The following is an 11,020-nucleotide window of genomic DNA, read 5'->3' as shown; positions in this document are numbered from 1 at the left end:
GAATTTTAGGAGACCATTGCATCCTGTTCTGCCTTTGGGTTGCCACTGTGCTCTGCTTGTTCTTCTACCATGAATTTCTTTCTGCATTGAAGGTTATACTTGGTATGTTTGTCTAATCCCTCTACTAAACTCTATTCAATTTAAAATGAGGGATGGATTTTATTTCTCCCTAGGAAAAAAGAATGACATGGCATTTAGCCCAGTGTCCCACACATAACTGAAACTCAATAACTGTCTCTCGAATTGAATTTTGCCCACAGCTCATATAGATGTGAACACACTTAACAGTTATTTAAGAAATAGTATAGTCTAATGGTCAACAACACATTACTCAAGTTCCAATCCTGATCCTGACCCTTATAAGATGTTTCCACTTGAACAAGTCTCTCCATGCCTCAATTTCCTCCCAAGTAAAATTATACTAATGATGGTGAGTCTCAAATATGTTAATACATGTAAAACATGTCAAACAATGCCTGGCATCCATGTACCACTTTAACAGATGTTTTATTATTATTATTACTATGATATCATTCCTAATTTAATTGCCCAGGAAAATTACACTGGATTGAGGTTCCAAAGGAAGGGGAGATAAAGCTTCCATGAGTTAAGAAGAACATTATTTGCAAGTGATCACAACTTTACCTTCTATCTTCGTGCCCACACAAGAGGAGAAGGGGAGAATAGGAGAGAGGTCTTCCATATGGAGACCCACTATGGAAATGTAATCTCCTATTCTCTATCAAGAAAGGGCCCTTGCCCAATCCCTCATTGCAAAATACTCATAGCAAATTAAACAGACAGAACTTGTGGAAGGGTAGAGTATGGTTTACCTCTCAAAATGCCTGAGCTTTTGCTGGGCTTTACTTACGATTTCACTTTAATTTGGAATACAAGACTCAGGAATGTTTTGTGATTGCTGTCTGGTCAAGGACAGCAAACAAATCTAGTGGATAACCCTATCCCATCAGATAGCAGAAAATCACAACTTAGGCTTCCACTTGACTGACTAGCAGTCTATAAATTATTATTTTTCTTTTAAGTGCTGATTAGGGATAAGATGCCAAATTTACTTTGAAAAGCTTAAGAATAGTAGGTATTCCACAAACCAATCAACCTTGACTTTTCTTCATCTGACCTCCCTCCCACTCCCACTCTTCTTTCTCCTTAGCCCCCATCTTACCATACCTCTCCACACCTGTGAGGAGGGTATGTATAATAGGATCAATGAGTTGGCCAGAGGGGCCCAGCTCATCCTTTTTCCTAACTCCTTGAATACAGGTCTTGTTTAAATACTCATTAACCGCAAACATTCCTTAGTGGAGCCTTTAACACATTGTTTAATCTTTAGCAGACCAAGTAGACCAAAAAAATAAGGATTTGGAAGAATTGAGATAAATGAGATAATTTTGGTTTATAGCTATGCATTAAAACTTATTCCCTGGGGAGAAAAAAAAATATATATATATATTCAAGTCCACAAGGAACATATCTCTCTCTCTCTCTCTCTCTCTCTATATATATATATGTGTGTGTGTGTGTGTGTGTGTGTGTGTGTGTAATCTCAACAAAATCCTCCAACTAGAAATTGCACAGGTTTGTTGGACTAGCAGAGAGGAAAATATGTAACAGTGTACAGGTTGAGTAAATTTTGAGAGGGCTCACCCATGTAAGAGTGGGAGAAAGTCCCTTAAACCGGAGCTAGGGAATAAGAGTGAGTGTGGGGCACGTGGCCAGTGGGGTACATTTTGTGGAGAATGATATCTACAAAATGACACCATCTTTGGATTACCTTCCCCATGAGTTCTGTGGACAAAAGCTAAATGTTTCAATTGCATGGTTCCTGTTGTCTTCTCTAGCAACTTTTCATTTTCCTCTTAACAAACAGTACATCAAGATATTACTTTAAAGATTGTGAGGGCAGCCCCAGTGGCCCAGCGGTTTAGCTGTCTTCAGCCCGGGGTGTGATCCTGGAGACCCCAGATTGAGTCCCACGTTGGGTTCCCTGCATGGAGCCTGCTTCTCCCTCTGCCTGTGTCTCTGCCTCTCTCTGTCTCTCATGAATAAATTTTTTAAAAAATGTGAAAATGTGACATTTTTGGGAAATATGCTCTAGTGATGCTTTGGGGCCATTTTCCCCTCCCATCCATGCAGCCAAGTCACATCTAAGAGCTGTGACAAGAGAGGAAGAGGGTGGAATGCATTTAAGAACTGGGATGGAAGGCCAATGGAAATCAAGTTTTGCTGAGCAGAGCTATTTATTTGGTTGTCACAGGCAATTCAAATACTTACTCTAAGTACTGGAAACACAGTGGTGATTTAAATCTGATTTTGCCCTCAGTGTGTGCAAGGGCAAAAAGAAAGAAAGAGAGAAAAATAAAAACAGTCCAACTCACAAATGATAATAGAAATGTTACAGAATCAGGAAAGGAACGTGGATTAGCAGAAAATGGGAGATGGGGAAAGTCGTTGGGGGCAATCCAGGGAAGAGGCAACTATTAAAAAAAGATTTAATTATTTTTTTGACAGGGAGAGAGAGGGACAGAGAGAGTGAACCAGAGAGAGAAAGTGCATATAAACAGGCAAAGTGGCAGGCAGAGGGGGAAAGAGACGCAGGCTTCCCACTAAGCAGGGAGTCAGATTCAGGGCTCAATCCCAGGACTCTGAGATCAAGACCTGAGCCAAAGGCAGATGCTTAACAGGCTGAGCCACCCAGACACCCCTAGAAGCAACTTTTTAGCTGGTCCAAGGTCAACAAGGGTGAGCAAGAAGACTGCCTTAATTGAGGGAACAGCCTGAGCTAAGTCTTGCAAACAAGAAAGAACAGAGTCCATGGACAGTTTTGGGAACCCTAAGGACCTTCAAAGGAAGTAATCTGGGGATTAGTAACAGTATGTGTTTATTCTAGTGCTTCTTTGACACTCCGAAGGAAATGATCATAATGTTTTCTCTTCACACATCTCAGTTAAAGCCATCTGCTTCTAAAATTTTTTCCAAACCCAAGGGTGCAAACACCACATAGTTACCAAAATTCTTTAAGTTTACTTAGGAGAGGAACATTTGTTTTTTTCTTCTGATTACTGACAATGTTCCTAGTTGTGTCCTTTTTATCTCATAAAAAGAAACATCTTCTAAAATTTTAAAAACTTTTTAAAAAGACTTTATTTGAGAAAGAGAGAGAGAGAACATAAGCAGGGTGGCAGGGGAGTGGAGGAAGAGGGACAGAGGGAGAAGGAGAAGCAGAATCTCCTACACAGGGCTTGATCTCAGAACCCTGGGATTGTGATGTGAGCTGAGGGCAGATGCTTAACCAACTGAGCCACCCAGGCACCCCAAAAAGAAACATCTTCTAATCATACAAGTAATACATACTTACTGGGAAAATATAGAAAAGCATACAGACAACAATAGAGTCAGTCATGATGCCATCACCCAAAGATACTCTGTTAATATAGTGGTATTAATCTCACGGTGCTTTATATAAATATATATATACTATATGTTTGTATATATGTATGTATGTAATGTATATTTTAAACAAAGTTTAAATAACAAAATCAAACATACACACTTAAGAATTTTCCATGTCTCCTTGTCATGGCATTTCTTTCTGCAATATGATTTATTTTGGATAGTATCCCATAGTATGGATAACCTATTTTTAACTTACTATTGACCCTCATAGAATGTTCCTAATTTTCACTACCTTTGACTATTTTTTGACTAATTAGAACTTGTTTGGCCTTCCTCTTGTCATGGTTAAATCCCCACATAGGGATGGCTGGGCCCCTCTTTTGGAGACTTGATAAACTAGTCCATCTAACTGAGCTTGATGAAAGTCAATCCAGAGCCAGGCAGCTTTCAAGCCTGCTAAGTAATGTCTGTGAGAAAACAGGATCTATAGGACATTGTGGGGTACAGGGGCAACATGTCTTAGGGCACTCAACCTTCCTATGCCACTGCTCTCTCTTTTCTCTATATGCAGAAAAGGACAGAGTCTCAGATGTGGTTTGGGGTTCCTTTTAATCCGTTTCTATTACATTATACTTGCTGGTTTTTCTAAACTGTGAACGGCTGTGACTTTTCCCCAAGCAGTCAGATAACCATTGTCTTATGGGAAAATTTATGGGAAGAAATTCAGGTTATAAGAGGAACATGGGGCGACACTTCGCTATAATAATCCTTTTACTAGCTGAGGCCCAAAATGTAGGACTGAGTTAAACAACATGATTAGAATGAAATAAATAATGACAGCTAAGAGAGAAATAGGTTAGAGGGATGTTATTTCAGCCTCCTCAGAAAAGAGATGAGATGTCTTTCATAGGAAAAAGGCCCCTGAATTGCGTGTCCAAATAAAAGAAGGAAAAAAGAAACAGAAGTCCCAAGAACATGCTAGAAAAGGGGTATATGATTTTAAACAATATGTTATATGCAATGGGATTTGATGACTGGGAGAGGCACAAGTGTGTGAGCAGTTCTGGTTTTCATGGTTGGGACCAGGGGTCTGCAAACTCTCTTTAACAGCTAGCCGGTAACTATTTTAGGATTGATTGGTAGGTCAGACAGTCTCTCTCACTACACCTTGACTTTGTCATTTTGATTAGAAAGCAGTCACAGACAAAACCTACACAAATGGGTAGGTCCGTGCACCAATAAACATTTATTTCTAAAATCTGGTGGCAGCCTGGATTTAACCCACAGTCCAGTTTTCTGATCCCTGCTTTATTATTATTATTTTTTAAGATTTTACTTATTTATTCATGAAAGACACAGAAAGAGAGAAAGAGGCAGAGACACAGGCAGAGGGAGAAGCAGGCTCCATGCAGGGAGCCCGATGTGGGACTCGATCCCAGGACTCCAGGATCACACCCTGCGCTGAAGGCAGCCGCTAAACCATTGAGCCCACCCAGGGATTCCCTGATCCCTGCTTTAAACAAACAAAATGGTTGCAGCTGTCAACCTTCACTTCCTTTCTCTATGACATGGAAGTCACACTTTCCCGGTTCTGGTTGTTACGAGATTTACACGATCATGAGAGATCCCAACACAATACTGGTCTGAGATCCACACCAAATGTTCACTTAGCCCCTACCCTTCAAGTCAGTGATCATTATCTACAAGCAGCATTGCCTCAGTTACATATACAAATTAAAGACCGAAAAACAGGTAGAAAAGAACATGATAAATGGAAGGTGGATATTGATGTTGTTGGTGCTTTTTCTATACACAGCATTTAGGACAAATTATTAAAAAGCACCATCTTACAAACTGAAGAAACAGAACAAAGTCCGACTGCAGAAACAAATGGACTCAAGTTGATAGCAGGTAATTTCCATGACAATAAGCTCATTTTCTTTCTTGACTTGAACTAAGCTTTCTGAACTTCAAAAAATATCCTTACTTTTAAGAAGTGAAATTAAATAAAAGAGTAGAAGCAGAAACTTATTTGTATAGATGAATGGTACTTCAACTGAAAGTGTAAAATAGTTCGTTGAAGATGATTAATTTCAGTCAGTATGGCGTCTTAATTTTGGCTGGAAGTGGAGTCACCATGGTTTTACTTCAGGAAGTTCCTAACGGCCTCTCTGTACAGCCCCACTACAGACTCTTTGAAGCATTTCTAAATGAGGTAATTTTATTTTACACTGGGTTTCTTGTAAAAATTATTGTCTTTCTGTACATCTAATTAAAATAAAGATGTAATAAAGAATTTACTGTTTTAATTAGGGCATAGATCTTAAAGCAATTAAGGCACCATTAATAATTCTTTAACAGACTCTTGCACAAGATGAATAAAAAGATTTTTACACCATGAAAAATCAATACACATTACTCATTTGCATTAACAAAGCTACACAAAGTAATCTGAGTCTTCATTAAATTATTTCTCCTGTAAACCAGAGGAGTTTGGAGAGCCATTAGCTATTTATAACCTAGTGGAACTTCACTTAAAAGGGAGAAATCTCCACACCTAGGTACTGGGAGCAACGCCATTTAAATGCAGAACTAAGCAGTGTCAAAATGTTAGTGAGTGGAAAGCGATTGATAAATTCCCCAAGAGGAACTTCATAATGAAAGTCAGCCACCATCATGATGTTCCAAATGGTTAACAACTCTACTTGAAAAATAAGTCAAAAGTTCTTTTCATGAAGTTGTGATAAAGGTTCTCCCACCACTATTCCATACCTGCCTTCCCACTTTCTTCTCTCTCTCTCTCTCCCTTCCTCCCCCACCTCTGCCCTCCATATTTGGACTGTCTTCCAGACAACAACATCGAGGAGCCAGGAAGACCAGTGACCTTAAAATGCAATCAATAATGAGGGTATCTCAAGTAGTATTTTCAGAGTTTGGTATTTTCTTTAATTTCATCTATCATTACAGGAGAATCTATGAAGGACAAAAAAAAAATCCCACAAAAATACTCGGGGTAATTTTTTTTTTTTTTTTTTTTTTTTTTTTTTTTGTAAAAAAGGAAAGGCTATGATGTCTTAAAAAAACATTAAGAGGGAGAAAAAAAATGTTTGGCAACTTTAATTTAAGCCATGTTGTCCCTAATTGATAATGTGGAAACCACTGTGTAGCCCTACACATGAAAGCGAAGGCCTATGGCCATGGAATGTCTAATTCCCCAGGGGAAGAACTTTCTATGAGATTGAATGATCAAATGGATAACTGCAACAGTGATTCTGAGTCTTTTTAATGGCTGCAAAGTTAGATCCTGAGGTGACCAAAGACGGCAGGATATGTAAACATACGTCGTTGCTGGGTTACTTGGTAAAGCTCTCAGCATGGCCAGTTTTGATGAATGGTCAGTAATGAAACTATGGGGTAAGTCAACAAATAACCAAACCAGTCTGTGCAAGAGCTGTTTCTTGGGCCTTGGGGAAATTTGCTCTAGGAGCCTTCTAAGAGCTTAGAATTTGTGAGATGTTCATAAACTTGAAAGGATGGAAGGAAGGAAGGAAGGAAGGAAGGAAGGAAGGAAGGAAGGAAGGAAGAAGGAAGGAAGGAAGGAAGGAAGGAAGGAAGGAAGGAAGGAAGGAAGGAAAGAAAGAAAGAAAGAAAGAAACAAAGAAAGAAAGAAAGAAAGAAAGAAAGAAAGAAAGAAAGAAAGAAAGAAAGAAAATCATCAAGAGGTAGGTTTGCAGTTACTTATCTCAATTTTCACAATTTGGCCAAAAAGAACCCTCTCTGGCTGGAGGCAAGTGTATGGCTCTGCTGCAGGGTACCTCGAAAACTCTGCATGTGTTTCTAGAACATGCTGCTATGCCACATTATACTGTAATGAAGCGAATTTTGACTTACAACACCCAATATTTTCAGTTTCTCTATGAACCCTAAAATATTGAATATTTTCTATAATTCTGCTTGCCATAGATGGAATTAGCTATAATATTAGTGTATTTAAAAGATCATGAAGAAATACCTCAGTCCTACCTACTAAGAAATACAAAGGCACAGATACTAACAAAAACATTGCCTATTACATTCTAGGGAGACTGCTGGTTATCTTCCCCATAGCTGTCCTTTCATTCTTTCCAAGTGAGAGGACCCACAAATTCTAAATGAACTCGTAACTGAGCATGGCCTGGTTTGTAATTTCTATCCAATAATATGCATGGGAAACTTCATGAGACATCTTCCTTAAAAAGTAACTGATCATGGCCTTTATCTTCTTAATCATCCCTGCTTCCTGCTCCTGGAATGTAGATGAGATGGCTGTAGCTGAAGCAGCCATGTTGGACTACGCACTGACTTTGGAAATGGAAGCCATATAAACAGAGCATCAGGACAAAAGAGGCTGGCCTATGAGAACTTCACAGAACAGGAATGGGAGGTTCTAGGGGGCCCATATGGCTGATTATAGCCTCATTGCTAAGTGAACAAGTGTGTGGTCTATTGTGACAAAAGAGGGTTTGCATTTGGATTCTGCAAATGTCATAAGGATAACCCTGCTCTGCACTATCAGGGATGTATTTTCACTTGTGATGTAATTTTGAATCTGTAGCTGCATTTCCTCACTTTTTTCTTTATAGCTTTTGAGTTTTGATGGCCAAAGTATTCTCCTTTTTAAGATTTACTGAAAAAAAATTTAATTTCCTTCAGAACGGTTGTATTTTTTTTTTTAAGATTTTTATTTATTTGAGAGAGAGAGCATGTGTGCATGGGTGGGTACACATGAATGGGGGGAGGGACAGAAGGGGAAGGAAAGGGTGAGAATCTCAAGCAGACTCTGTGCTGAATGTGGAACCCAACATGGGGCTTGATCTCATGACCCTGTGATCATGACCTGAGCTGAAATCCAGAGTTGGAAGCTTAACCAACTGGACCACCCAGGCACCCCTTGGGTTTTCTTTTTTTAATATTCAAATTTTGTATTCATCTAGAATAAGTGATACTTGTTCATATAGTAGGGTATATAATTAACACTAAAGTTAATTTGAGTTATCCTCAAGCAAGCATTTTTCAATACCTCCTTCTCACTACCATAGTGAATTTTTGTTTTCAGAAGGATATAAATTTCTATTTCATAGAAGAAACACAAATAATAATAGACCTATAGAAATGCTTACTAGCAACGCTAATAAAAGTGTTTTGCATATGAAGTCAAAATTGAAAAAAAAACATTGCTGACTTGGGTATGTGACACAGGTACTCTCTTATCTTGATGGTGGGGCTGTGAATTCCTTTCTGGAAAGCAATTTGGCAATGTTGTACATGAAGCTTATTAAAGTTCATACTCTCTGATCTGGTAATTCCACTTTAGGAAATCTATCCTAGAGAATTAGGTTCAATAATTTAGAAAAGGGGGCAGCCCAGGTGGCTCAGCGGTTTAGTGCTGCTTTCAGCCTAGGGTGTGATCCTGGAGACCTGGGATCAAGTCCCACGTTGGGCTCTGCATGGAGCCTGTTTCTCCCTGTGTCTGTGCCTCTCTCTCTCTCTCTCTCTCTCTGTGTTTCTCATGAATAAATAAAGTCTTAAAAAATAATTTAGAAAAGAAGTTCAAAGATACTCATCTCATAATTATTCTTGGTAATGAAATATTTTATTTTAAATAGTCTAAAAAAAAAAGTCTTAAATGTCTCTCAATAGAAAAAAAAATAACCGATGGCACATTTAATCACTGGGATATTACAGACCTGTTACAATGGAGTTTTTTTATGGTAATGATATGGGGCAGTGGTTATTATAATGATGAATAAAAAATAGCATATATGATTTGAACTTCAGAAGGCACAGTGAAATGACTTGAAGGAAATGCACTATATTAATCAGTTTCCTGAGATTGGGGTTAATTTTTATTTTCTGTTTTATATTTTTCTGCATTTTCAATTTTTTTAAAGACTCTTTATTTTTAGAGAGAAAGAGAGACAGAGATTGAAGGGGGAGGGGCAGGGAGTGGGGGAGAGAATCTCAGGCAGACTCCCCACTGAGCACAGAGTGGACCTGGGGCTCCATCCCATGATCTTGAGATCATGACCTGAACCGAAATCAAGAGTCAGATACTTAACCAACAGAGCCACCCAGGTGCCCTATGAACGTGGGCTTTTATTGTAATTATAAGGAATGATTAAAAATGTAAGTTGATTCTGGGTCCCACTTGGAAGAAAACAAGTAGCATTGCTTACAAAAAATTGACTTAACCAAAATTTTCCCTCTCTGGGTCTGCTACATGCAACATTATTACGGTTTTGCTGCCAAATCCAGAATTCTCTCTCTCATTAATAGCTTGATGAATGTGAAATGAGTTATAAACCAATTATAAAAAACTCATTACTGCCTAATAGACATAAAATAACATTAACGCTGAAATGCATCTCTTCGTGTGCTGACAGACAATCTTGCTGATCAAACTGTCTGGAAAATGAAGCTCCCATCATTTAAATATGCCAAATCAGGGACTCTCAACAGAAACTTAGTTACTTTGTTTTCTGGCAATGGGTTCTCTTGGTTAAGTACTAAATGATCATTAAAGCTTATTGAGCAAAGACTGGTTTTATCTAAAGGGGTCTGAAAGTTTAGAACTAAAGACCACAGAAATACTGACATTCTGGTACTCTAAAATTGGATTGGATTGATTGCCTCAGTATCTGATTGCCTCAGAGTGACATTACTTTAGAATAACATTCTATTTGATATGATTGAATATAGAATAAAATACTTTATTCCAATTAATTCCAGGTTTTAATTTACTATGAAATCCTAGCAAATTTAAAATGACCATGAGGCATACCCAAAGACTTATCTACAGAAGTATTCCTTATAGTAATATATTAATGAATATAGAAGAAAACTTAATGTCTAACAATTGAGCTTTTTAAAATGATTTTATTTATTTATGAGAGACACAGAGAGAGAGGCAGAGACACAGGCAGAGGCAGAAGCAGGCTCCCTACAGGAAGCCCCATGTAAGACTAGATCCCAGGACTCTGGGATCACAACCTGAGCCGAAGGCAGATGCCCAACCGCTGACCCATCCAGGCGTCCCTAACAATTGAGCTTTGTAAAATATAAATTACGTTTCTATAAAATGAAATCCTACTCCATCATTCAAAAAGTGTTGACAAGGAATATGGAGTCAAATGGGAAATGTAAGTATACATTAAATAAAAATGCAGCTATCAAATTGAAATCTTTATACATATATATGTAGAATTTTCCCATCACTATCTACATAAATTCATATATAAATATATGCATAAAAATAAATTTTGTCCCCAAACATCATCTGTAGATAATAGTATCATAGTTAATTTTTATCTCCTTCCTTTTTGTTTTCTTTAGTTTATAAATTTCTTTTTTTAAAGATTTTATTTATTTATTTATTCATGAGAGACACACAGAGAGAGGGGGGAGAGAGAGAGAGAGAGAGAGAGAGAGAGAGAGAGAGGCAGAAGCAGGCTCCATGCAGGGAACCTGATGTGGGACTCGATCCTGGTACTCTAGGATCACACCCTGGGCCGAAGGCAGGCGCTAAACCGCTGAGCCACCCAAAGATCCCCAGTTTTTAAATTTCTTA

The sequence above is a fragment of the Canis lupus genome, chromosome 19, assembly GCF_048164855.1.
Source record: "Canis lupus baileyi chromosome 19, mCanLup2.hap1, whole genome shotgun sequence".
NCBI classification, from domain to species: Eukaryota; Metazoa; Chordata; class Mammalia; order Carnivora; family Canidae; genus Canis; species Canis lupus.
The sequence above is the reverse complement of the archived record's forward strand: the minus strand, read 5'-3'. Positions refer to the sequence as shown.